Source organism: Chionomys nivalis, chromosome 10 (assembly GCF_950005125.1).
Source record: "Chionomys nivalis chromosome 10, mChiNiv1.1, whole genome shotgun sequence".
NCBI classification, from domain to species: domain Eukaryota; kingdom Metazoa; phylum Chordata; class Mammalia; order Rodentia; family Cricetidae; genus Chionomys; species Chionomys nivalis.
The window spans coordinates 52,523,565-52,550,155 of record NC_080095.1 but is presented as its reverse complement, the minus strand read 5'-3'; positions in this window follow the sequence as shown (position 1 = coordinate 52,550,155).

The following is a 26,591-nucleotide window of genomic DNA, read 5'->3' as shown; positions in this document are numbered from 1 at the left end:
GGTGGGCCTCTCACTATTTTCTCAGAAACATCGGCACTCCCTGAAGTTGCTGCGTGCAGGCCCTTCCCAAAGCCTCCTGACTTGACCTCATGATGTAGGTATCAAGTGTATTGTAGCTTAGCCTCTTCCCTTTCAATATTATTTTATTTTTCATGTCTTGGTCCATGTCCTTGTAAGCAGAGGGTGGGCAGGATGTCAGGAAAAAAGACTGGTTATCCAGCCTGTCTGTGATAGTTCTGCTTACTCTGAGAATTGGGATTTTTGTATTAGAGAGGCTGATGAGATTTTATTTTTGATTGGATAGATTTTCCTGGGAGATCTCCACCAGGAATCATCAGCCTGTGGTTATATTCTGCACCTATTAAAAGATGGAGTTGTAAAACTGATGTGTATGTAAGCTCCTTTCAGGTTTCCATGGCAACGGCAGCAGCGATTCTGTGAGGTTTTTTTTTTTCTTCCTTCATTCCTCCAAGATTTTCAGGCTGTAATCTTTCTAAAAAGTCTTTCCTTTCAAAATACTAGGATGCATTTGGATTCATTTTGTTGAGTCAGTTATGAGACTGCAGAGGTTCCTGGGACCCGAGTACAATATAAGTCAGGGATTTTGTTTCTAAGTTGTCCTCTATAAACCTTGATTTCCTCATTCACAAAATATAAAACAAAAATTATCTGCACAAAGGCCTGTGGGAAGTGTACACAAATGGTCTGACAGTCTGTGACTTATGGTGACAGTAACCCTCTGAATAAATGTTTGGCAGCTGTAGGCCTTTGATGTGAACATGGTATGGTATGTTATTGTTAGCAGGGTTTATAGACATGGCCCCCTTATTAACCTTGATATTAGCAATTTGTGTTTTCTTTTATTCTCCTAGTTTGGTGTTTAGTTTTGTCTTTATATTTAAAGTATATCTTTTGGGGGCTGGTGAGATGGTTTAAATGGTAATGGATGCTTGGTGACCCGAGTTCTATGCCTGGGACCTTGTCTTTGTTAGGGTTTTTATGGCTGTGACAAAACAGTGATCCAAAGCAACCTGGGGAGGAAAGGGTTCATTTTGCTGCACATCCACATCATTGTTCATCATGGAAGGATGCCAGGGTGAGAACGCAGATAGGACAGGAACCTGAAGGTAGGAGCTGATGAAGAGCTCACAGAGGGTTGCTCCCAAGGGCTTCTTCAGCCTGCTCTCTTAGAGAATTCAGCACCACCAGCCCAAGGGTGGCGCCACCAACAATGGGCTGGGAACACACATCACTAATTAAGAAAATGCACTATGGGCTTCTCTGCCTACCACCCAATCTTATGGAGACAATTTCTCAATTGAGGTCTCCTCCCCTCAGGTGAGTAAAGCTAGTGTTGAGTTGACATAAAACTAGCCAGCACAGATCTATACGGTAGAAGGACAGAACTGACTTCTGCAGGTTGTCCTCTGACTTCCGTAGATAGGAAGTGACCTGAGCTCACACAAGTGTGTGCATTTGCACCTTCCCCAACACAGGCATGTATGCAAAGTAAATAAAAGTGGAAAAGAGATCATCTGATTTAAAGAATACAAAACAAATCACAAAATACACAGATAGGGAAATGTGATTCATTCCAAAGAAACATGAACTGGCAGAATCTGTCCCTGAAAAGGAACTCCTTTCTAGACGGAGTAGAAAAAAGATCCTTTAAAGCTACTCAAAGGACTAAAAGAATGTGCACGCAGGTGAGCATGTCATATGGGGTCCACAGCTGACACTAGGGTATTTCCTCAGTTGCTCTCTACCTGATAAACTGAGGCAGGGTCTCTCACGGAACACAGAGCTTGCCATTTTGACCTCCCTGGCTTGCAGGATTTCACTGTGGGATTTGTTCCCTGTGCTGTCTTTTGTGTGCAGAGGTTTGCAGGGGAGTCCCATTGACCACTCAGTATTTGCGTTGCTTCTGGAGATCTGAATTCTGGTCTTCACCTTGGTCTAGCAAGTTCTTTACCCACTGAGTCATTTCCCCAACCGTAAAATAGTTTTGTTTTGTTTTTAAAAGCTTATTTTCGTTGTAATTCTATCATATCTATCATCCATGTAGGCAGTTCCATTGACTGGGCTTTCTTTTGATCAGATATCATGTATCCAAATTTTTGGAATGTTGGATCATTTAGACTGGGTGGTATAGAGTGTGAGTTTCAGAATTTTGGCTGCTAGATTTTTTTTCCCTTTAAGTAGTCTTAGATTTTCTTTTCTGATATGCATTAAAAGTATTTGAAGTAAGTAGTATGCTGCCTTATCTTCATGTTTGTTGCCATGATAAGGACCCTGAAAAGAGCAATCTAGGGAAGTGAATGCTTATTTAGCCTGCAGTTCCAGGTTACAGTCCACTGTTGCAGGGAACTTAAAGCATCTCCTCCACAGGCAAAAGTAGAGAGAGAATAAGTTCATGGGTCCTTGCTTGCCTCCTCTCAGCTAACCTCCTCCTCTCTTATACTTGTCAGGATCCCCTGTCTAGGGAATGGTGTCACCTACAGTGGACCTGGTCTTCCTACATCGATGAAAACTCAAGACCCCCACCCCCGACAAGCCCACAGGCCAGCCTCAGGTAGATAATTTGTTATTGAGAGTCTCTTCCCTATTGATTCTAAGTTGTCCAGTTGACAGTGGAAACTAGTCAGCACATGTGTTGAAGTGTCCTTTAAAAGGTCTTACTAGGTCCACAGCCTTTTATTGTGCTGCCATGGCCCCATTACTGAGGCTTCGGAAATTTCTTTTGTTTTTCCATAGCCCAGAAGGCCTTTCTCCTCTAGTCAGTGAAACAGTAACCATTTCCTGCCTGGTGTGGGAGGTCTGAAATTGCTTTGTATACATCTCCACCCTGATTCTTCCTCTAACTTCACATAGGCTCCTCTTCACTGAAAGCCCACACTTACCCATCACACGACTCAAGTGGGTCCTTCTGCCAATTTCTCAAATTGTGCTTCTCTCCGAGGCCACCGTACATATCCTAAGCCACTAGCCTCAGCCAGGTTGACCTTCTTGCCTCCCCAACTTGAAAGCCTCCTGGCTCCGTCTGGGCGTTCCTCCTTAGCTTCCTGCTGCTTGTCATTTCCCCGTGATAGCTGTGCATCAATTGTCCAATTTGTGAAGATTCTCATTTCATAAAATTTGCTCAGTTATCTAGTAACTTTTGGCAGAAAGGGTAAATATGGTTCCCAAGAAAGTAGATGTTGTTGCTCATTGTTTTTGTTATGTGGGATAGAATTTCATCATGGCTTTAGTTTGTATTTCTCTGGTGTCTGGTGGTGGTCTGTTTCTTCTATGTTTATTTTTCCATTTACATCTTCTCTGCTTAAGTATAATTTCACATCTTCCGCTCACTTTTAGCATTCTTGAATCGTAAGATTTCTCTATTTTACCAGAGGGCCATTTTCAAACATATTTTTCAAGTGTTTTCCTTGCAGTTTGGTGCTGCCTTTTCACTTTCTTCACAATTGTTTGTTCAAATAGAAAGGAAATATTTTAAAATTGATAAAGCTTTAATATATCAATGTGCTCCTTTTCTGATTCATGTTCTTGTGTTCTATAGAAGAATTCTTTGGCTAAGTCTAACTAAAAATCTTTTTGCCTGTGATTTCCTCTAGACATTTTACAAGTTAGTCCTCAAGTCCATTTCAAATTAATTAATGCACATTATATGAGCAAGCATCAAAATTCATTTTCCCATATGGACAGTAATCATGTCAGTATATTATGAAAGAGGCTATTCTTATTCTGAGTTGCTCTGATAGCTTGTCAAGTCATCAGTTTCCCCTTCGCTCTTTCATGGCAACACACCTCCCTCCCTCTCCATCCTTACTCCTCTCCATTTGTCTTCCTCATCTGTCCACAAGTCTGTCCAGTCATGTACTCACCACTTTCACATTTTTACTTTTCATATTTTGCATCACTGTGACAACATGCCTGATGCAAACGCTAAGGACAGAAAATTCAGCTCGTCCATAGAGCCAGAGGGGTCAATCCATATGACTCTGGCCCTTGATTCTGGGCCAATGATGAGGCAGAACATGGTGGTAGCACTTGTGGCAGAGGTCACTGATGGTGGACAAGAAGTAGGAAAGAGGAACCTTCAAGTTATGCCTCCAGTGATCTACACTTCCAAGCAAATCCTTTCTTCTTTTTTCTATTGAAAATAGATTCCCCCCATACAATGAGTTCTGATTACAGTTTCCTTTCCCCAAACTTCTCCGAGATAGACCCCCATCTGAATCCACACCTTTTCTGTCTCCCCTTCAAAAACAGACATCTAACGAATAATAGTAAAATAAAATTAGATAAAACAAAACCAAACACACTGGAATAGGAAGAAACCAACAAAAACAGAAGAGAGCCAAAGGAAAAGCACAAGGAGAGACCCACATTTGCACACATACGGGAATCTCCCCCCCTCTCACGCACGCGCGCACACACACACACTTCAGAAGCTTAATTTCTATACAAAGGAACTGTAATGTTTAAAATATTCCCTAACAAAATATTACGAGACAAAGTATTTCCAAAGATGCTATTGAGTTTGTTTTGCATTTCCCATCTACTGCTGGGCATGGGACATGCCTTTAAGAGTGGGTTGTATGCAATGCAATGGGTTTTTGATCCTACTGCATGTACTGGCTTTGTGGGAGCCTAGGCAGTTTGGATGCTCACCTTACTAGACCTGGATGGAGGTGGATGGTCCTAGGACTTCCCACAGGGCAGGGAACCCTGACTGCTCTTCGGGCTGACGAGGGAGGGGGACTTGATTGGGGGAGAGGGAGGGAAATGGGAGGTGGTAGTGGGGAGGAGGCAGAAATCTTTAATAAATAAATTAATTAATTAATTTAAAAAAATAAATAAAATATAAAAAGTTGGTTACCAAAAAAAAAAAAAAAAAGAGTGGGTTGTAATCCCAGTGGGACACTATTGGGAAAAACTCATTTTTTAATTTGTAGTGGTTATCAATTGAAGAATCTGGTTAGGGATGGGGACTTGTGTCCACTTGTGTCAATGCTGGGGCCCCATCTGGCACAGACCTGTGCAGGCCGTGCGTGCTTTCGCAGTCTCTGTGAATTCATATGTGTCTCACTCCTGCTGTGTTTAGAAGACTTTGTTTCCTCGGTGTCCTCCATTCTTCCCGGCTCTTACAATCTTTAAGCCTCCTTTTTTACAGGGTTCTCTGAGCCCTGAAGGGAGGAATTCGAAGGAGGTATTTATTGAGGACTGAGTGTTCCAGGTCTCTCACAATTTGCACATTATCTGTCTGTGGGTCTCTGTACTTGCTCCCATCTACTGCAGGAGGAAGCTTCTCTAATGATGGCTGAGCACAGCACTGAATATAGTATAGCAGTTTGTTGCCAGAAGTCATTTTGTTACTATGTTTCCTTGGAAGAACAGTAGCATTTGTTTTTTTCCTAGGTCCCTGGCCTATCTGGTCTCAGGCTCTTAGCCCCCTGAGCAATGGTGGTGAAGGATTCCATCTCCTAGGGTGGGCTTTATATACAATCAGACAGCGGTTGGTTACTCCTGTAAGCTTTGTGCCACTACTACACTAGGCATCTACAATCAGACAGCGGTTGGTTACTCCTGTAAGCTTTGTGCCACCATTACACCAGTGCATCTTGCACTTGTAATTACGATAGAAGGGTTTGTAGTTGGAAATCCTCCTTTTTAAAGTTTCTCTCAACATAGCACTACCATCTGGGTGGGGACCAAGTATTCGACACATGAATCTAATTCAAGCCATAATACTTTCTTATTTTTCCTGGTGGTCAAGGGAAAGCTTGTCTCTGTATTATGATGTCTAGCTTTCAGAGACTGAAAACCCACCTTTAATGTCCAATATTTCCATAATCAGTAGAAATATAATATGTGCCTTACAATTTATATGTTTATTTCAAAAGCCCAGAAAAAAATTTCCTGCAGTGATATCTTAGACCCCAATTTGATATTTAGTTTCCCCAACAAGATTCATCAAACAACTTCAAAAATTAAATTATCAGACTAGAGTTAAAAGGCAAGCAGATGGAAGCCAGGACTATATTAATAAATGTAAAATAGTGACAATTGAATTTCCAAATATGTGATAAACTGGGCTCCAAGTGTTCACAAGAAACTCATATTATTTTAGACTCAGCTTTTGAAAAGGTAAGTTCTCCTGAAACTATGAAAATTCACTAAGAAAGGACATTTGACAATTTGAAGAGTCAGTATTAGGAATATTGTTACAATTTATTTACATTTGGTTTTCTCTGACGTTTTATTGCCCTTAATTGCATTATTAAATAGTATCAGCTGTAAATATAAAAAGAGGGAGGAAGAGAGAAAACATCTGGGGATTTGTTTCTGTTGGAAGCAAGATTTCTGATTTTACTTGGTTTGTTCTTGAGCACTCTGTCGTCCATTCAAAATCTTTCTGTTTATACGATAATCAGATGAGAGTATTGTAGTCTCTTACGTGAAGAGGGCTTTCCAGTTTGAAAATAAAATATTTCCATTCCCATTCTCTTACTGGAGTCTTGTAACAGAAACATTCGTTTATGAAACAAATGTTTATCGAGTGTCTAACTCCACCAGGCACTAAAAATACGATGTTGAACATGCTTATTTTAAATGTTGTGCAACTGATAATTCTGGCTAAACTTAGAATTTCCAGCTTGCCTGCCTTCCCCTGGACTTCTGAGTCAGTTAATCTAATGCAGTCAACATTTCTACTATGATTTCTAGGGTGAATCCATAGGTCTGAAGGCAAAACTTTTCATCTTTGTCTCCATCCTCCTCCTCTCTTAGGCTCTGCCCTGCTCCTGGGAGCTGAGTCGGCCCTAAAGACATCCTTAATTCATCTCTTTCTCTACCCAGCGAATATCAAGCCTGTCAGCAGACCCCGTAGCTTTTCTTTTCATATTTGCCTTGAGTTGAACTGCTCCACGGACCCTGCTGCCCACCCCACTCAGAGCATCTTTCTTTCCTTTTTGGATTACTGTTCTGACCTCTTCAGTCCATGCCACTTTCACTAAACCTTTCTTTGTTCTTGTCCACATAGCACCCACAGGCGGCCCCATTAATCTCAAATCCCTTCTGTCCCCTAAAACATCTGCACTCCGCCTTTTCCCACAATAACATGGGACATCTTGCTGTGAGTTGTGTCTCTCTCTGTCTCCCCCGCTGCACCCTTACTTGCTCTGCTCTGGCAGTACTGTCTTGGGGACAACTGAACTGAGCCTATAGCCCTTGGCAATCGCAGTTTTTGGAGCACACCAGGGTTAGATACCAGGCAGGTCATGTTCTGTTGGTTGTTCTTGTTTCTTTGTTTATATATTATCAGCCCAGAGGGGCCCCAGCCCTCTGCTGATCCACCGTATTTCCTACTGGCTTTCTCCTTCTTTGAAACACCAGTTACCTCCAGATAAGACATGGACATATGTTTATGAATAATAAATAGAAGATTCTTACTTCCATAGTTTCTACACACTAACTGAAGAGTGCAAACAGTAAATGCCAGGCCTGGAGAAGGAATTCAAAGTCAAACGTTTTGTCAGAGTGGAGATGTAGTTGGAGGGAGAAACTTTAGATGGTATGCCAGCACCCGATTTGTAAAGGAGAGGCGGCTTTCGGGAACATCATAATTATTCTTACTATCACTTCACTTCACGAAGCAGGAAGCTAGGAAATATCCCGTGTCTTGTCGCAGCCTCTGAACAGAGCTACATTTTCAACCCCAAGCTCTTGACAATGACTTCTTCCCGTTGAACTTCAAAGCCTTCCCCAGCTAACATGACTAACGTGCAACACTTGTGAAAACACAGAACGAGCAACCTGGCCCATCTCTCCGTTAGTTAACGTCGGGTGCGATCCACCACTCATCCCAGGCTGTTTGGCTGCTGGCCACATGGAAACAGTTGGAAAAGAGATTCTGTTTTGTCTGACTTGATTTATCTTCCACCTTTGCATTTAAGACGAGGGAGCCGAGAGCTCGACCCTAGGACAAAAGAGAAGAAAGTCCCAGCTGTTCCCATTCCGACGCAGCCACTTCTTAAAAGCTATTTCTCCTAATTCCACAAAATAGTCCCTGCGGAGCGACCTCGCTGGGTTGCACAGTGTCGCGCTTGTCCCTGCGCTCGCTTCTGGAATGCTGCTGCAAGGTTTTGTTTGAATGGTCAAATCCTGCTGGTCGTTTTCAAGTCCTCAGTGTTCTCTAGGGCTTTTTCCCAAGCACAGAGAACAGGGCAAAGCTGCGTCCTCTTCGGGTTCGTTTCTGCTTCGGGCGACATAAGGAAATCTTGCCTTAGCCATGAGGCCCCCTTTACCTAGCAAACGGCCCATGCGCCTTGGGAGAGAGCATATGATTGATAATAACCTTGGAAAATGGAAAAAGGAAAGGCGTAGTAAGATGGCCCTTTCTGGCAGCGGCCTGAGGCCTAGTTTGGAATGTACCCAACAGCACAACACTTTGAATAGCAGAAAGAAAACTTCAGGCTTTGGTAATCTTGGTGCTTATCTTATGCATCATAATTCCTTTTCACTTTTAACGTTTATATACACATTCTGACTCATTTCAAAGCTCATTACCAATGAGAGTAACGTGGGAAAGAATCAGGCAGAGCTACATTAGTTCGAGGAATGAGGGTCAGAAAGAGCAAAGAACAGGGACATCACTCTGTTTCCCTCTTTGATTCTGTCTTTTGTTACAAATCCACAGTTGTCTGTCTTGTCTGTCGGTTGACGCTCTGTTTTGGTTCAGGAAAGAGAGTGGAGAATACCCAGTGAGTTACTTCTCTTGATAAGGGGGCTGAAAAGTCCTCCCAAGCTGTTTGTGAACTATGAGATGGTGGAAGGTGATAATATGGCTATTTTACATCTGACATCCACAGAGCCCCAGGGGGCTGCTGTGCAAGCCCTGAGTGCAAATCCAGAGAATGAAGCTTCCAAAGTCCAACAGCAGAAGAATGGCGCCGGGGCTCTGAGAAAAGGGGCCATTGTTGCTTTTGTAATGCTGGGACCAAAGCGCCAGATTTAAATAAGACAGAAATGATTTCCAGTGTATGTGCTTGTCCCATGCCCTTAAACAGATGATGGTGATGGGGGCATGTGAGTGAGGAGTTTTTTCACTTCATGTCAGACAGAAAACAGGACAAGACAGTGACCCGGAGCCAGGTAGAGCCTTCAAGGGTTTGTCCATCTGGATCCCATCTCCTAAAGAGTCTACCATCTCCCCAAATACTGCCCCTGTCTGCAGACAAAATACTCAGCATATGAACCTGTGGGGAACATCCCATACTGAATCATCACAGCCTTATTAAGACAAGTTTACAGCGCCGTTAAAGAAAGATCAGTGAGGACTCTGCCTGTGGGGAACAGAAACGGATGCTTGAATCAGAGGAGCAGGACTGGCTCACTGGAACAACTCAGATTATCTCACGACCCACAAGAAAGCAGGAGAGTGCTGGTCACTCCCTCACGTCCAAGGAGTCTAAGGCTGTAGGAAAGGAAAGCAAGGCTGGTGGCTGAATTCACATAAACTTAGAATGTGGAAGTGTGTGTGTGTGTGTGTGCTCACGCGCACGAGTGCGTGCACCTACATGCACACAGACGCTTATGGGGGAGGTTCCACTCTATCATACAGAACAAGCAGAACGACTTGAATTGGCTTTGCCGATGGGGCGGGGGTATGGTGGAGAGTGCAGGTGGGTCTTTTGGCATGTTGTAAATAATGGGACGATGTATGCTTGATGGAAATAATTTAGCGAAAGCACATGATTGCTACATGCAATTAGGAGTTGGAATAAAACATGATTGCTGTTTTCATGTTTGCATATGTAGGATTATATTATAATTAAATGGAAGAGTAACAAGAGGTGTGTGTAAATTATATTTCTGGCTGGCGTGCAAGCTAGAAACTGGCGGAGGTAGGAGGAAATGGGAAAGGGGCTGTCTGGGGGTCATTTGTTCCAGGAAATCTTGGCACCTTGTTAGGAAGTTGAAACTGCCGGGGGCTTGGCTGTTTCTGTAAGAAAACATCAGGATTTGGCTTTGGATACACAGAAGACTAAGTGTTTACAACTTAGAGGGAATCGCACGCTTCAATAGTTAATTTGAGAGAATTCTTTGAAGAAGATTATCCTGTCAATGCCATACTGTGCCTTCTCAGAGCCCAGTGAGAGCTCTGCCCTTACTGGCATGAAGAGGAGATCAAGGAAACCCTTCACCCACACCCCCAACACAGATCTTCCCTTTTCTGATTGTCTTTCTTTTGCCTAAAGGCAAGGACTAATTGGTCAAGGGTTCCTCATTAAATGCTAACTATTGATTATTAACCCAAGTAGCTTGGGCTCAGTAGTGTGAGATTGAGAATCCATATCCAGTCTGTGGTTTTATGCTTAATGTCAGGCACAGCTTGTTATTATTAAACTAGAGAAGGGACCAGCATGAAAGAATGGGACTAGTGGAATGTGAGGTACCAATGGAACAACCAAATTACGGTCACAGAACTCCCTGAGTGCAAATGGATTGGGAAGAGAGATGTACAACTCATTGACACGGAGGAGTAATGAAGCCAAATAATTCGAATGTAAGAAATAGCCTCCGTTGTATGGGTAAAGTAAGAAGCCATCCCGCAATAAACCATAGAGAACATAATTTTAAATGGTGAACGAAGATAGAGGTATTTCAGAAAGAGAAGACAATATGACCAAATGTTAGCATGACCTCAGCAGTCACGCTGAAGCTTAATCTCCATTGTGTAATGCCTCTGGGATGCTCTGGGGCCATGAGGGTAGAGCCCTGGTGACTGGGGTTTGTGCCCTTACAAGAACAGGCTGGTGAGCTAATTATAGTTCATTTTGCATCATGTGAAAACAGAATAAGGTGTTGGCAGTCTGTAGTCTGCAAGCAGGCTCTGATGAGAATCAGGCATGCTGGCTCCTCTGCACCCTAGCCTTTTGAAGGGCAAACAAGGAACCTTTGCTGTTTATAAAAAGCTATGAATGGTGCCGCTTCCTACTGGGACTAGGTCAGAATAAACCAGAAATACAGTAGAAACTGGTATCAGGAACAGCTGATTTTATTTTTAAGACATAGGGGAAAAATGACACTGTCAACACTGTAGGGATGCTATACACAAGGAGAGAAAAGATCAGCCTGCAGTTCAAGTAGCAGGCTTACAAAGCATGGAGTAGCATGGAAGAGCCATGTCCAGTAGGCCTGGTCTTTTAAAAATGACTCAATCCAGGATGTCTCTATCAAAATGCAGTTGGGCCAGTCAGTCCATGACTCTGTCTGCTAGCTCCTGTGTCTTAGTTAGGGTTTCTATTGTTATGATGAAACACCGTGACCAAAAAGTAAGTTGGGGAGGAGAGGGTTTATTTGGCATATGCTTCCGCACGGCTAGAGGGAGTCAGGCCAGGAACTCAGACAGGGCAGGAACCTGGAGGCAGGAGCTGATGCAGAGGCCATGGAGGAGTGCCTCTAATGACTTGCTCCTCATGACTTGCTCAGCCTGCTTTCTTATAGATCCCAGGCCACCAGCCAGGAGTAGTACCACCCAAGACAGACTGAGCCCTCCTACATCAATCACTAATCTAAAGAACGCCCCTTAGGCTTGCTTGCAGCCCTGACCTTATAGAGGCAATTTTCTCAGCTGGGGCTCCTTCCTCGCAGCTTGTGTGATGTTGACCTTCTGGTTTGGACTGTTGGTTGTAACTCCTGTAGCTTCTCTATCTAGACACCCGGGCATGAATTTCGGCACCTCTGGCCATATCTACTGGCTCCTACTAGGATTGTTCTGTTCTTTGGACTCCGTCTTCTGCCTCAATTGGATCATTTACTTCTAGGTTGCTTGGCAACCCACTTAGTGATGATTGAAGGATCAGTCAGGGCTGGGTAATATTGTGGCAAGAGTAGGTATCCCAGACTGTGCAGTCTCAAATCCCTCATGCCCTGAAATGCAGCTGGACAGCTATGGGAAATAAAAAGACAGAGGGACCTATATGTTGCCACTGGAGGGGGGTCCTGTCCTGGGCCAGAGATGTCCCCCATATCCTGGTCTCCTTTCCAATGTATATTTGGAATGGAGGAGTAGATTGGACTCAAAGTCAGCAGATGGGATATGACTCTAACATAATGTAATAACAACCTTCCCAGGATTTTATACATTTGCCTGAATACGTTCCCACTTCCAGGATTCCACTCCAGCTCTGGATGTCTCTGGTCTCTTCCTCGCCTTCAGGAATTCCCCTCGCCCTCTCCTGTAGTAGTTTTCTGTTGCTACAGCAAAAGTTAACACAAACTTAACGACCTAAAAACAACACCTGGTTTTAGCTCAGAATGTTTCAGGACAGAAGTCCTCAGTTGGGCTTGGTTGGGTGCTCTGCTCAGGCGAAAGTCAGTATGTGAACTGGGCTGAACTCACACCTCGAGTCTGTGGGGAGGAGACTCTGCTTCCAAGCTCACAGGGATTGCTGGCAGGCTCCAGTTCGCTGTTGGCTGTAAAGCCAGGGGATTCTCACAGTCTAGAGGCCGGTTCCGTTCCTCCCCCATCTACACAGCAGAGGTGAAGTGCCAAGTCATTCTCATGCCTGGAATCTGTCTGACTTCCTCTCTGTCACCAGCCAGAGAAAACATCTACTCTCAAACAGGACTGTGTAATGAGGCTGGACCACCCAGCAGTCTCCGTCTTAAAGTCAAGTCATTAGTACTCCTGATCATATCTGCCAAACCCCATTTGCCATGCACTGCAGGGAGGCTTATATATGTCTCCAGCATCAAATGCATATGTCAGAATTCTAACTGTTCAACATGATGTTATTTGAAGATAGAACCTTAGAGAGGTGACTAAGGGATGAGGAGAGAAACCTCGTATGGGATGTCAGTGCTCTGTCACCTCTGGAAGCTTCCTGGGCCTCTCTACCATGTACTGAGCCAGTAAGAAATGGCTCAGGTGAGTCAGGGAGGAGGCTGTTCCAGTCACTGAATCTGCTTGACCTTGGATGTCTGTTTTTCAGAAATACTAGAACAAATACACTTTATTTATAAAGCATTTGTTCTATACTATTTCCTTGAGGCAGTCCTGGCGATCTATAAACTACACGGCATGGTATCTCTATAGCAGTGCCAAGAGTGTTGATGAACACAGCCATCGGGAGAGCCCCCGCGCAAAGCTAAGCGACTTTGGGGTCTGGGGAGGGGTGCTTCTTTGAGTCAGGCTACCACGTTCTCATATCTTTCGCTCTCTTAAAGGCCGTTAGGAGAATCTATCTTTTTCACAATATCCCTGCTCTTTTAGAAATACCCAAAAGTTACTTAGCAAATAAAGTGGGTGATGATTACCTTTGCAATTACAAAAACACGAAGCTGAGTGGAAAGGAGTAAGTGCTTTGCTAGCGTGCTTCATAAACGGGACCCGAAACTAATGTCAGCACACTCACTTCCTCATGCTTCCTCTGATCTTGCTACTGTTAAGCAGAAGGCTTTCATGGGGAGCATTAGAATACAAGCAAAAGCACGAGGAACCCAAAATTCCCTTCCTCGGTTTTAGGTCGAGCATTCTCCAGGGTCCAACATTTATTCATTACCAGAGGAATTTATGTTTAATTTTCCTTTCCTTCCCACCTGCAAGGGCCACAGGGCCAAAGAGATGGAATTCTTGTCTGGTTCAGCAGTCTCAAAGAGGCGCAGAGCCTCCTGGGCAACTGCCTAGAAGGACAGTGAGAGGCAGCGGCTGCACTCTGCGGGGTTGGACACTCTGTGGGGTTGGACTGCAGGTGGGTGGTCTACTGAGATACAGACAGTTCAACTCCTCCAGCTTTTGGGTCCTGGGATATGCCTAATATTTCAAATGCTACTGAGTTCTGGATACTTTTCTGGAGGCCAAACCTCAGAGGCAAACAAAAACGATCTCATTTGAAACAAGGAAAGGCAGCTGAAGCCAGAGCCCCAGAGGGAGTTGCTTTCCCTCAGACTTCCTCCATTTGACACTTTTTGGGGTGTGGGGGAGATAAATACCCTAATAATCAAGGCTCACTGGGAATCCATCTTCCTTCAGATGCCCTACTTACTTCTGAATCCCTGACTTTCTCAATAGTAAGAGGGAAAATGGCAACTGAGGAGGAGGAAGAGAAGGATGAGGAGGAGGAAGAGGAGGAGGAGGGGGAAAAGAGACCACTAACTGTTGCAGGGAGGCCGCTTGTTGATTCCTGGCTACTCAGCCTCAAAATAATCACACAGAAACCATATTATTTAAACACTGCTTGGCCCATTCGCTCTAGCTTCTTATTGTTAACTCTTAAATCTTAATTTAACCCATCTCTATTAATCTGTGCATTATCACAAGGTCGTGGCCTACCAGTAAAGTTTTAGCACATCTGTCTCCGGTGGCAGCTCCATGGCTTCTCTCTGACTCCGCCCTTCTTTTTCCCAGCATTCAGTTTAGTTTTCCCCAACTAGCTCTGTTTCCCTATAGCTTTGCTATAGGCCCAAAGCAGTTCCTTTATTAATCAACGGTAATCACAGCATACAGAGGGAAATCTCACATCAACTAACCAAACCTACAGAGCAGAGATGTAGAGGTCAAAGCAGGAAGGCAACAGGCTGGACCTAAGCCTTGGCATACACAGAAAGGTCAAATTCTGAGAAAAGAAGGAAGAAGAAGGGCATATTTGTCCAAGATGAAAAGCATCATGAAGACTAAGGTGATCAGTGGAAGAACTGATGAACTCTGTAGGGTTAGGGCTTGTAAGATACACATGACAAGAGGAAAGGAAGAAATAACACCAGGTTAAGACAATGGAGACTCGTGTAACAGACTAGCTTGGTGTAGTAAACAGATGAGGTACATTGCATAGACATGTGGGGGGGGCAGAGGCTGATGCAGTCTCAGAGCTGATGAGCAGGATATGTGACCACTCAAACAGTAAAGACACAAGCCCACCCAAAGCCAGCTGGGATCAATGTGGCCAACCAATTGCTCATTGCTTCATTATAATGACATGCCCATAATCATTAGTTTTGCAAATTGCCAGCTCAAATCATGCATCTGAGGGATCCATGACACATTCAGAAAACCTCATGTAAACACACAAAGGAAAATCACCACAGTGGGAAAAGCCATCTCCCCCACAAACTGTTGTTAGATGTGTCTGACCATGATGCTTTCTTAACTGTCATGCATCTTACAGAAACTATCATTTTCTATTTAATTTTCATTATGGTGTGTTGTCCCTAAGATGCATTGCCTAAACCTTCTTTGAAACAAAAATAATTTACTTAAGTACTTAGTCTACTAGTCTGGAGTCATTTCCCCATCTATAAATTGAGTGTCTGCTGATAAATGCTATAAAAGAATAACTATTATCTTCCAGACACTGAGGACTTCTAGCACAACTATTTTAAGCATAAAGTTTTAACACCACACACACACACACACACACACACACACGGAATGGGAGGGCGAAACCAAGACAAAACAAAACCGAAAACCATATAACTTCCCATAAAGATAGGAACATTCGACTCTTGGAAAAAGCCTTTTCTCAAACTCCATTAACCTTAACCCTGAACTAGAACCTTTGCCTCAAGGGTGTAGAAAGAATTTTACTGTTCACCCAAACATTCCACACCCCCCTACTTCCTTTCCTTTCTTCCTCATAGAACCGACAGTCATCTCTGTTTGTATTGGCTGATTGATTTTCTTAGTACCCAAGAGGCCATAGCCTTCACCTGCTGTTGGATTATTTGGTTTGCAATGACTTGGAATGCTCAGACACTTAATGCTTTTGGAAGAGGTTAAATTAGGACTTAGTCTTCGTTCCCAAACGACTTGGTCATTTACGATGTCCCGACTTGACAGACCATCCTACGAGATAAGAAATGACAGAATGCCACTGCACATTTTCCTTTCTGAACCCAGGCCATTGCCTTCATTTAAGATGCTGCAAGGAAGAAGGCGGTATTACATACGTTTTATAGGTGTGACATACGTATAGAATTACAGGGAATATTGGGAAAACAGAATGTAGTTTGGGGGTGAGTAGGGCAGGTTTGTTTCTATAGACTATTCCGGATATCCTAGAACAAGAATCTACAAACTATGACCCATGGGTCAAAGTGGCCTTTGCTTGTTTAGTATAAAACATGTTAGCACACACTGCTTGTCCACTTACATGTGATCCGTGGTGACTTTTGGTCTATACAGTTGAGCTGAGAAACCACAACAAAAGCTCTAGTAACATTGGCTCTGGCCCCTTAGAGAAGTTTGCTGTGCTCCTGTGTGTTTAAAATGGGACAGTGCTCCCTCAAAGCCACTGAGGGGTTTGCCTGGTGTGTTTTGCCCATCTTGTGTGGGCACAGCAGTTATGTCACAGTGTCCTGGATGGTCCTATCACATATCCTTTCCATGTTGCCCTCTTATGTACCCATGGAAAAATGTATATTACTTTTATAACATGCTTTGTCTTTTGACCTAAAAGCTGCAGCCCCTGTGGGTGTTCCTGAGGAGAATGGGAAATAGCCAACAAGTGACAGTGGCCACTATATGCAATCAAGTGGTGCCAGTCCTGAGGCTTCCTCAGTACTTTGGAAACATGTGTATCCGGTGAGGCTCTTCATGTTACAACAGATAAGGATTTTCATTTTCTTCAGTCACAACCCCCTTCCTACACTTTTTTTAACCTAAGGGAATTTAAAACGATAATCAGTTCCCCAGTGTCGCTTCTAGTCTGTGACTCCGGTTGTGAACCCGTGTTTCTAAGAAGTATCTTTCAGGAAAATAAGATTACTGACATGGAAAGGACTGAAATGTTGCTGACTTGTGCAAGATAACCCAGCAGCACTGCACCCTGCTGGAATGACCGTGGCATGTCTGATGAGAGGTGATACCTGCAGCACTAGACAATGGCCCGACAAGAGACCAGAGTCCCAGCAGAAGGAACGCTGTGGAAGCAGTGCATTCTATAAAGCTTTTGCTGCTGTTCTTAACCTGTGGGCCACGACCCCTTAGGGGAGTCAAATGACCCTTTCATAGGGTTCACATGACAGATAGCCTGCATAGCAGATATTTACATTATGATTCATAATAGTAACACAATTGCAGTTATGAAGTAGAAGTGAAATAATTTTATGGTTGGGGTCACCACTACATGAGGAACTGTATTGGTGTCACAGCATCAGGAGGAGGGTTGAGAAACACTGACTTATTGCATTGCTTCCAATGATAAAAGTCTCACAAAATTCAAATATGACCTTCAAAAAAAAAGCACAGAACTCAAATCATGGTCATACCAAAATATCCTGAATGTTTGGAGATGATATGTTGCCTGGAAATTATCCTTTCAGTGCACAGCCAAGCCCACAATTATTTGGAGCCACCCTGAACTCATAAACAAATTAATTTTCTTATGTAAGTACCCCACCTACTTCACATAATTCCCTTAACAGCCATCAGAAGGAGGAACTGGAGCTGCTTCAGGGACTTCCAGTCTTTCTACTTAATAAAGTAGAACGTTACCCAACTTGGGAAAACACAAGGAGCTTGGTTAAGGGATTTAGTTTGGGTGTGTAGTTTTAGATGCTATTCATTTTCTCCACCCAGAAAAATGTGGAATGTTCGCCAGACTTGGGAGAGCAGCATAGTCTAGTTCCAAAGCAGGGATGTGGGAATTGTGTCTAAGAACGGAGTAGAACTCAAACCTAAGTTCCTCGTGTGGCTGTAGTGCAAAAGCTAGGGAAAGAGAAACAAACGGGGCCAGGTCAGGGGCAAAACCTAAAGATGACGTACAGGTGGGGTCACGAGGTGCAGGTGGGGCTTTTCGAATGTGCTTGGCGAGTGGGTTAGGAAGCTTCTTACTGATACTTACATTAAGGTTGTCTGCAGTCACCGTTGGGGCTGGTGTGTAGCTATGAGTGTTGTGTCAGTTCAGGATCCCGTCTGGAAACAGAAACCACAAACGCTTCCAGAACAATAATAGCAGCAAACTCTTAATATGAGGATTTGTTAGATAATAAAGAATCAAAAGGCAAAACCAGAATGTGAGCTGTCACGAAGGTGGCAGTTGGTGACAGCAGCTCCGGCTCCTGGGGCTGGAGGGACAAAGAAGTGTGTGAAAGAAGGTCCTACAAGGACCGAGAATGTCATACCTGGGGCACAGGGCTGTCCCCTCTCAGGCTGACATAAAATACAGAAACCTCCATGGCTTAAACACAGATTGTCTCCAGGGCAGCCAATTTCCCTGCCTTCTATTCTTAGCTTCTAGAAACCATCTGTCTTCCTTGGCTTGGGGCTCCTTCCTCACACGGTGCAGCCCTGCTCTGTCATTGGCATCCCTCCTTCTCTTGCTCTGGCTTCTGGGTCCCGTGCACCCCTGCAATAACACTAGCTGCCTCCCAACGCCCCGGGATCACCTTTCTAAATCAAAGGTGCACCTCGATCACACCTGCCAAAGACTGTCTAAGAAAAGCCACCTATTCATACATGCCGGAATTAGGAGATGCCCGTCTATGGGATGTTTTTCCTCCCTCATACTCTATGAAGATCAGAACAGTCTACTGTAGCCATGCCGCTCTTACTCAGCACCAGGGTCCTCAACAAGAAGCCTTGTGCTGGTAGCCGTCTAACTGGATTGTCTCCTCACACTTTAAGACACGAGAATAAACGGGGATCAGTTAATTTGGCAGCAGTGTGTTACTGCAGAAGGGGTAGCATTTCCAAGCGTTATTTCATCACCCAGGTGTTGTTGCTCGGCAGCCGAGTCACCACGTGGTTCATCAATTATCCCACAGCATGGACAGCCAGAATCGGAGCAGCGTGGTTTTGCTCTAGCGTTCTTCATTCAACAAAATGAGACATTGCTCTTCATGCAGTCTTTAGCCCGTCCTCTGAAGCATCCCAAGAGGCCTTCTCTCTCATTTTTCACCAGTGTCCTTAGGCCTCTCTGGGTCATGACGTCACTCTGTTCTGTGGTCCCTCAAAACTCATGCAGAGTTTGTCTGGTTTGTGAATATTCATTGCAATTTAATTCCCATTAACCCCCCTCCTGGTATTAATGTGGGGCTCAGGGGAGTCCCACCAGGCTGCCAGTGTTTAAGGGAACACCTGTCTTACTCAGAGGCTCACATTGCAGCGCCTGCCGAAGTCATTTAGTTCTCCCAGGGGACTACCTTTTAAGATGCATTCTGTCATTTAAGGGCCACCTAAAGTCTCTCTCTGGGAAGTATTTATCTCAGATCTTCCTTCTCTTGACAAGGCATTTGGAAGTGTTCAAAAGGTTGCTTTAAGTGCCTTGGAGCCAAAGGGCGGTGACCTGGGGAGTAGGCAGACTTCAAGGCCAAGAGAGGGAGTCCAACAGAAATCCATTCCCTGAGGGGCATAGGCAAACCTAAGATAAAGTGGACAGCTGAGAATCAGGGTCTTAAAGATCTAGGTGACCAGAAGTGAGGAAAAGCAGAGGGAAAGGACAACTGTAAACAAAGTACCAGTGCCTGAGGCACACTGTGACACATAGGGTTGACTGTCATGTGTACAGCACACTGTGACACACAGGGTTGAATGTTTGTAAAGTGACTCACTGGTGTGTCCCCAACACTGATCATAGGAGCAAAACAAACAATGAGCAAGGAAGTCTGAAGGGTCGGGGTTAACGATTCTCTGTGTGGTTATTGTGCTCTTAGTAATGAGATGGCTCAGCTGGGAAGGGGCTTGCCTCACAAGCCTGCAGACCCAAGTTTGGTCCTCATAACCCAGGTGAAGGTGGAAGGAAAGAACTGACTACACAAAGTTGTCCTCTGAGATCCACATATACATGTATGACCCACTCCCCATCACACACATGAATGATGATGATGATGATGATGACAATAATAATAATAATAATAATAATAAATAATAATAACAAATCCTTTTCTGCTTTGGTTTTTCAAGACAGGGTTTCTTTGTGTAACCTTGGCTGTCCTAGAACTTACTCTGTAGACCAGGCTGGCCTCGAACTCACAGAGATCTACCTGCCTCTGCTTCCCGAGTGCAAGAATTAAATGTGTGTGACACCACCACTTGGCTCAATAAAAACAAACATTTTAAAATATTTTTAAAAGTGTAAAGGAGATTTGTGTGCACTTGCTAAGGTGTACTAGTCAGAGAAAAAAATCAACCAACCAACCAACCAACCAAACAAACAAACACACAAACAAGAAGCCAGGAAGGCACACTTACTCTCAGGTAAGTGGATATTTTCCCCCAGAAGATGCATAAGAAAATGTGAATAGAACAGAGGATGATCTAGGCATGAAACATGAGGAAGTGGTAAGGGGGATTTGCCCCCTCATTTTATACACTTCTACATGGCTTGACTTTCTTACTCGAGTGTTTGCATGTCTTCTGCCGTTTGTAAATGTAAACTGGTGATGTAGGTGTTAGTTTGTGGATCCCTTTTCTCTTCCTCCTTTGTTCTTCTTTGCAAGTTTGAACTCAGTAAATATTACTCTCGTGTTCTTTATTTGTGGGTGTCTCTGTGTAGCGTGCATGTGTGTATGTGTGCAGGTGCACGTGAACATTAGTGCACAGGTGTGGTGTATGTGTGTGTACGTGCGCACACACGTGCACACGTAGTATCCACCTTAGTTTTTGAGGCGGTGTCTCTAATTGTATGTGACCTAAAGTTCACTGACTGGGCTAGCTGGGAAAAGCTGGGAAGAAAAGATGTAGGATGGAGCAACTGTCCTCTAAGAGATGGATGGGTGGTCAGAGCTGTTCAGAAGCTCCCAGAACACTCAGCAATATCACATGATTCAACGGTTAAGATGGGATAGTTATTAAGAGTTCAGATATCTGTATTCCAGTATTAGATCAAACAATTAATGGTCCCCTATTTTTCATAAATGATGGGGTGGGCACGATGGTCAGTGGTTGGTCTCAAGGTCCATTAGAACTGTGGGCACAATTTTCTTCTCTTCCCTCAGAGACATGTAGCATAGTTGCAAGCTTTGGGGCTAGAGGAAGGCAAAGCTAGACCTGTGGACTTGAGGTGTGTGTCTCCGTATGAACAAGAACAGCCTCAGAGCCACGGGATCCTCATCTGAGAAAGGGAAGAAGAAGAAGAAGAAGAAGAAGAAGAAGAAGAAGAAGAAGAAGAAGAAGAAGAAGAAGAAGAAGAAGAAGAAGAAGAAGAAGAAGAAGAAGAAGAAGAGGAGGAGGAGGAGAAGAGGAGGAGGAGGAGGAGGAGGAGGAGGAGGAGGAGGAGGAGGAGGAGGAGGAGGAGGAGAAGGAGACCCCACTTGCCTGCTGGGCGGACTCTGGAAGCCAGCAGAGAGCCCAGAACTCGCAGCTCTTGAGTATGTGTGGGTTTCAGCATGTCAGCTGCAGACAATTGTTTCCCATCCGCCTCTAGCCAGGGGCTGCATAGCCTCTTATCTCCACTGGATTAGCCCAGAATGGCTGATCCCCTCCACTGCTTGGGAAACAAATGTGCACTTAGACAGTTCCCATCATGGTCTGAGGCTCTAGTGGGCTAGGACAACACAGCACCGCCAGGCAGCTGGGATGTGTCCTGGGTTGCACAGAGATGGGCCCCAGGGAGAGCTGTTGTGTGATAAAGAGATTGCTAGTTTGCCTTCTTTACAGCAACAATCGAGGATGGCCCACTCTAGTGCAGATGCTTTCCAGCTGTGCCCTATTGAGTGATCCTCAGGCTCCACCCTGAGATAGCACAAGTGGTTTTCGGTCATGCATCTGGGCTCCTTTAAAAAGGAAAGAAAGAGCTGGAGAGGTGGCTCAGCCATTAAACGCTAGGCTCATGACCAAAAAGGAAAGAGAAAAAAAAAGCGGAGAGGAGGGAGAAAGAGAAAGGTGTTTTCATCCTTTTCATTTCCCCAAAGGCCAAGAGATAATAATAATTTACCATTTATTCATACTTTCATTTATCCGTACTTCCTATACTTCAAAGTTCTGGCAATGGTGTGTTGAATGTACCCCCTGTCAGTCCTGGGCCAGAAAAAAAGAATACTTCATGGGGGTTTGCAAGGGAGGAGTAGACAATATAGATATGATGTTATGAGAATCATGAGATGGTACCATGGGTACCGCTGGGCATCACGCCTTTTCTGTTACAAGCTGTAGGGCTGAAGCTCTCATGGGTGATTGGGCTTGAGCTAGCCAATAGGGATACAGAGATGCTTTCACACTTGACTCTTCAGAACCAAATCTTCCCTAATGTCGGGGACACTGAAGGTTTCGCATTCTATTTATTTTTATTTAGCATTGATACGTCATAGAATGGTTAAGAAGCTGTGACCTCAATGTGATTCCCAGACTCCCATAGCAGCTGGCTTTTGCCTTTAGGGAGTGTGACATGCCAGGAGAGGCCGTGAAGACTGAGGTGAGGGTAGGTGCAGGAAGAGGGGAACTCATGGGGTCGTGTCCAGCTTCTGTAGCTTCTCCAGTAGTGGCTGCATTTTTTCTATGCTTAGCCCCATGAGACTGCAGCTGGGGTGGTGACCATCAGGCAGTCCTTTGCTGAGCTCAGGCCGGGGGAGGGGGTGCCTCTCTCTTCTCTCCCTGATGTCATTAATTCACGGGCCACAGAACTGTCCCCTGTTTTGGCACCATCACCTGTGTAACTAATTTCCTGCATTGATTTCCCCTCTTAAAAATAGACTGGGTTCTTTGTTGGGCCCTGACGGTTATAAGTAGACAGATGGGAGGAAAATCAAGCACATTTAAATACTTCTCAAACAATAAATGCAGTCAACATTTGCTTCAGGGTTACCTTGGAAACAAATCAACTCTCTTAATGTGAACATTTGGAGGCCGGGTATAATTAGACCTTTGCTGGTCGAACAATTTACAATAGTTTAAGATTTTTGAAAGTCAAGAAAAATCTACTACATGTGTAATAGAAGAAGAAGAAGAGGAGGAGGAGGAGGAGGAAGAGGAAGAGGAGGAGGAGGAGGAGGAGGAGGAGGAGGAGGAGGAGAAGAAGAAGAAGAAGAAGAAGAAGAAGAAGAAGAAGAAGAAGAAGAAGAAGAAAAAGAAGAAAAAGAAGAAGAAGAAAAGATCAGTCAGCACCTCCTTTCTCTATTAGACACAACTCTTGGAGACAGCCAGCCTAGCCTCCTTCCCTCCCACTCTCAGGGGAGAACAAGAGCAGGAGTGTGGGCAGCTGTGGCAAAGGGTGCTGGGAGCTCTTGAGCTCTTTTGTTCTTGTGCCTAAAGGCCCAGGGAGCGAAGCAGATACATCTGTGCCAGGAAAACTACATAGTGTGGTAACTGGGTCTCCCTCTTTACTTCTTGGCTCTGTCAGGCTCAGTCTACCGGAGTCTTCTTTGAGGTTTTGGTAAAAATGCAAAACATACTTTCTATTATTATCCACTGTGTTTTCAGAGGACAACCCTCTCAGACGTTCCATACAGCCTTTGTACCCATGATGCCAAGAGCATGGTAAGGGTTCACATAGGCACATGCGCCGTGTTGCTCCGAAAGCTTGCTTTAGAAACTAGAGTTTCAAAGCAGCTTCCTTGAGGACATCCAACACATCGGGGACCTGGGTGGCTGGCGCCTGTGCAGAGACGCAGGCGCAGTGTTGGCTTTGCATGCCTTCAGTCACAAGGCAGGAATTCACAAGGTTCAGCTTCACACTATACTTCCCAGTAAAGTCAGAAGCATCCAGGCCAGTTCAAAAATAAGGCATTCATTTATCAAGGCAAAGCGTAAAGCAGGGTGAGGTTCAACCGCCGAGGCAGCCGTCCAGATTTGTGTGAAAGGAACAGCCCCTCGGAATTTTTCTGGGCACATTTACATATCCCCAAATCTTCTAACTGAATAAATTTGACTCACAGCTTGTGTGATTTACCCACATGCTAACAGAGCGAGTTTATCCTTGCCTCTGTCCACAAAAAGGAAAAGGTAAAAAGTCGTATTTCAAGAACTCATGTCCTTACATAACTGTGGTAGCGCAGAGGGCAGAGAGCCCCACCCAACGTGAGGCAGGCCTTCTGCAGTTGCTGTTTCAGAGACTTCGGCCTTCAAGATGCTGTGGGGCGGGAGCATTTATTGAGACATTATTCCCCATGGCTTCCCCCATTTTCTCTGTTTTAAGCAGAATGGCGCAGCCTGCATTCTCGTCTCTCGGGAGACCTGCCTACCTCTTGCCGGCAGCCTACCTCACTAAGGTGATGGTGTCAGGGGAAGTGGGGACCGGGAAAGAGTGCACTCTTTTTAAGTGGCCTATTTATTTCTATTATCTTGTCTCCTCGAGATTAAGGTGGGGAAGTGGAAATTCTCCAAGATGAACTGTAACTTATCTGATGGGGAAAAAGCCAGGCTCTAAGACAGGAAGTAACTCACTCAAGGTCCCAAGGATAGCAACTTATGGAGCTGGGCTTTGAAGTTGTGCAATAAATAAATGTGACATTGTAATGCTTCCTATGATTCCATTAATATTGTTGTCTCTGTATATTAACCCTATGACTCTGGAGTTCGGTCACTGTAACTGTTTTCCTGATAGGTTCATTCTTCTTTGGACATAGAGACCAGATGTGTATAGTTCAGAAAGTCAGGTATATTTAAGCTCCATTGGCACTGGAAGCATACCATTGATCCTTTTCTATTGTCTCTTTCTTATTTTTTTCCATAATTGAATAATATAAGTAACTATAACAGTCTCCTAAGCTGCCATCTAAATACAGCACTTCATTCAAATGCCCAGAACACACACACATGCACACACACACACACACCACATACATGTACACACAATATCTGATAGGATACTTGGAGATAGAGAACCTAACACACTGCTCAAAACTGACTCTGCATTCTTAGCGTCAACATTAGTTGTTTCACGAATGGCGCAATAAAAGCATCACTCACATTGCATCCAAATCATCCTTTAAAAGCACAGAATTTAGCTTCTTGGGTGATAGTGTGGGTTGGAAATGACCTGTGTGTGACGTGGTGAGTGAGAAGACTCAGTATAGAAAATGAACCCTATTCCTAAGAGGAAGATTGAAGAAGTGTGGGGAACTAGGAAGAGGGTGGGGCAAGGAGTGTGGTCTCGTGGCAGCAAAAACTGCAGCCTCAGCTAGAAGGTCTGCTAGGCAGCCCCGCAAATAGATGAGAATTTCAATCCATTCCACATGCCCAGAGTTCTTAGAAGCATGAACAGGTTTGATCTGGTTGGAACCAGTTTAATCCGGTCTGAACCGATCTAAACCAGTTTGATCCAGTTGGAACGGTTTAAACTGGCTCGATCCGGTCTGAACTGGTTTGATCCGGTCTGAACCAGCTCAAACAGGCTTGATCAGGTCTAAACCGGTTTGAACCGGCCTGAGGCGGCTCGAACTGGTCTAAGCCGGTTTGATCCGGTTTGATCCGGTCTAAGCCGGCTTGATCAGATCTGCACTGGTTTGAGCCGGTCTGAACTGGTTCGAGCCAGTTTGAACCGGTCTGACCCAGTCTGAACCAGTTTAAACCGGCCTAAACCAGTCTGTCCCCGTCTGAACCGGCCTAAACCGGTTTGATCTCATCTGAACCGATCTGAACCGATCTGAACTGGTCTGAGCCGGTCTGATCTGGTTTGAGTCGGTCTTAACCAGTTTGAGCCGGCTTGATCCGGTTTGAGCTGGTCCAAACTGGTCTGAACTGGTCCGATCTGGTCTGAAATGGCTTGATCTGGTCTAAACCGGTCTTGATCCGGTTTTAGCTGGTCTAAACTGGTCTGATTCATTTTTATCCATTTTGAACCGGTTTCTACCGACCAAGCACACTAAGGGACCCAAAACAATGACTCAGATCTCCAATACACTCAGAAGTTTTATAGTGATATTTAGGAGGTAGGAGGGAGAGACTCTACACTGACTTCACTATTTAGCTTTATCACTGTTGAGAAAGTCTAAATCCTCAAAACTTAAATTCTGTTCAGTCTTACTCACTGGCAATAAAAAGACGCCCCACCAACTCTACCATGCACTTCCATGTAACTTTGACACACACACACAGACACAGGGCCACACAGATGTGTACCCAGGCACACACTTGCTTACCTCCTCGTTCTGATAGGCAGTCACAGCAATGAACTGGATTTCAGGGAAGGAGCAGTTCATGACCATTCGATGGGCACCTCCAACACACACTACGTGAACCTGAGGTTTGTATTTATGTAGCGAGTTCAGTTTTATCTGTTGAAGGGGAGAAAAGGTCTTAGAAGGCAAAGCTAAGCCTAGGACATCATAGTTGATCAGCCAGCCAGCACCGTGGGTTCCTCATAAGTTCAGCACCCACCCCAGCTAGGGACAGACACATGAAGTCCTATGTGAAAATGAACGGGGACATTTTTTACAGGCATTCCCAGCAAGCCTCACACTGACACTCATACCAGGGTCAGGCAAATGGCCAAAGTTAAGCTTTCTCTATTCTACCCAAATCCCAGCTTCTACCCAAATCTTGCTGCCTTTGTGTTCAGTATGACAATATACATTTCAATCTGTTTAAATATATATTTGTTTATATGTGAAGAATTCCAGGAATGCAAAACTGTTAGCCGTGCCTACAGGGTAAGGAAATCTAATATCAGAAGGTTATATAAAATTTATTCTTCATGATTTAAATGCAAGGT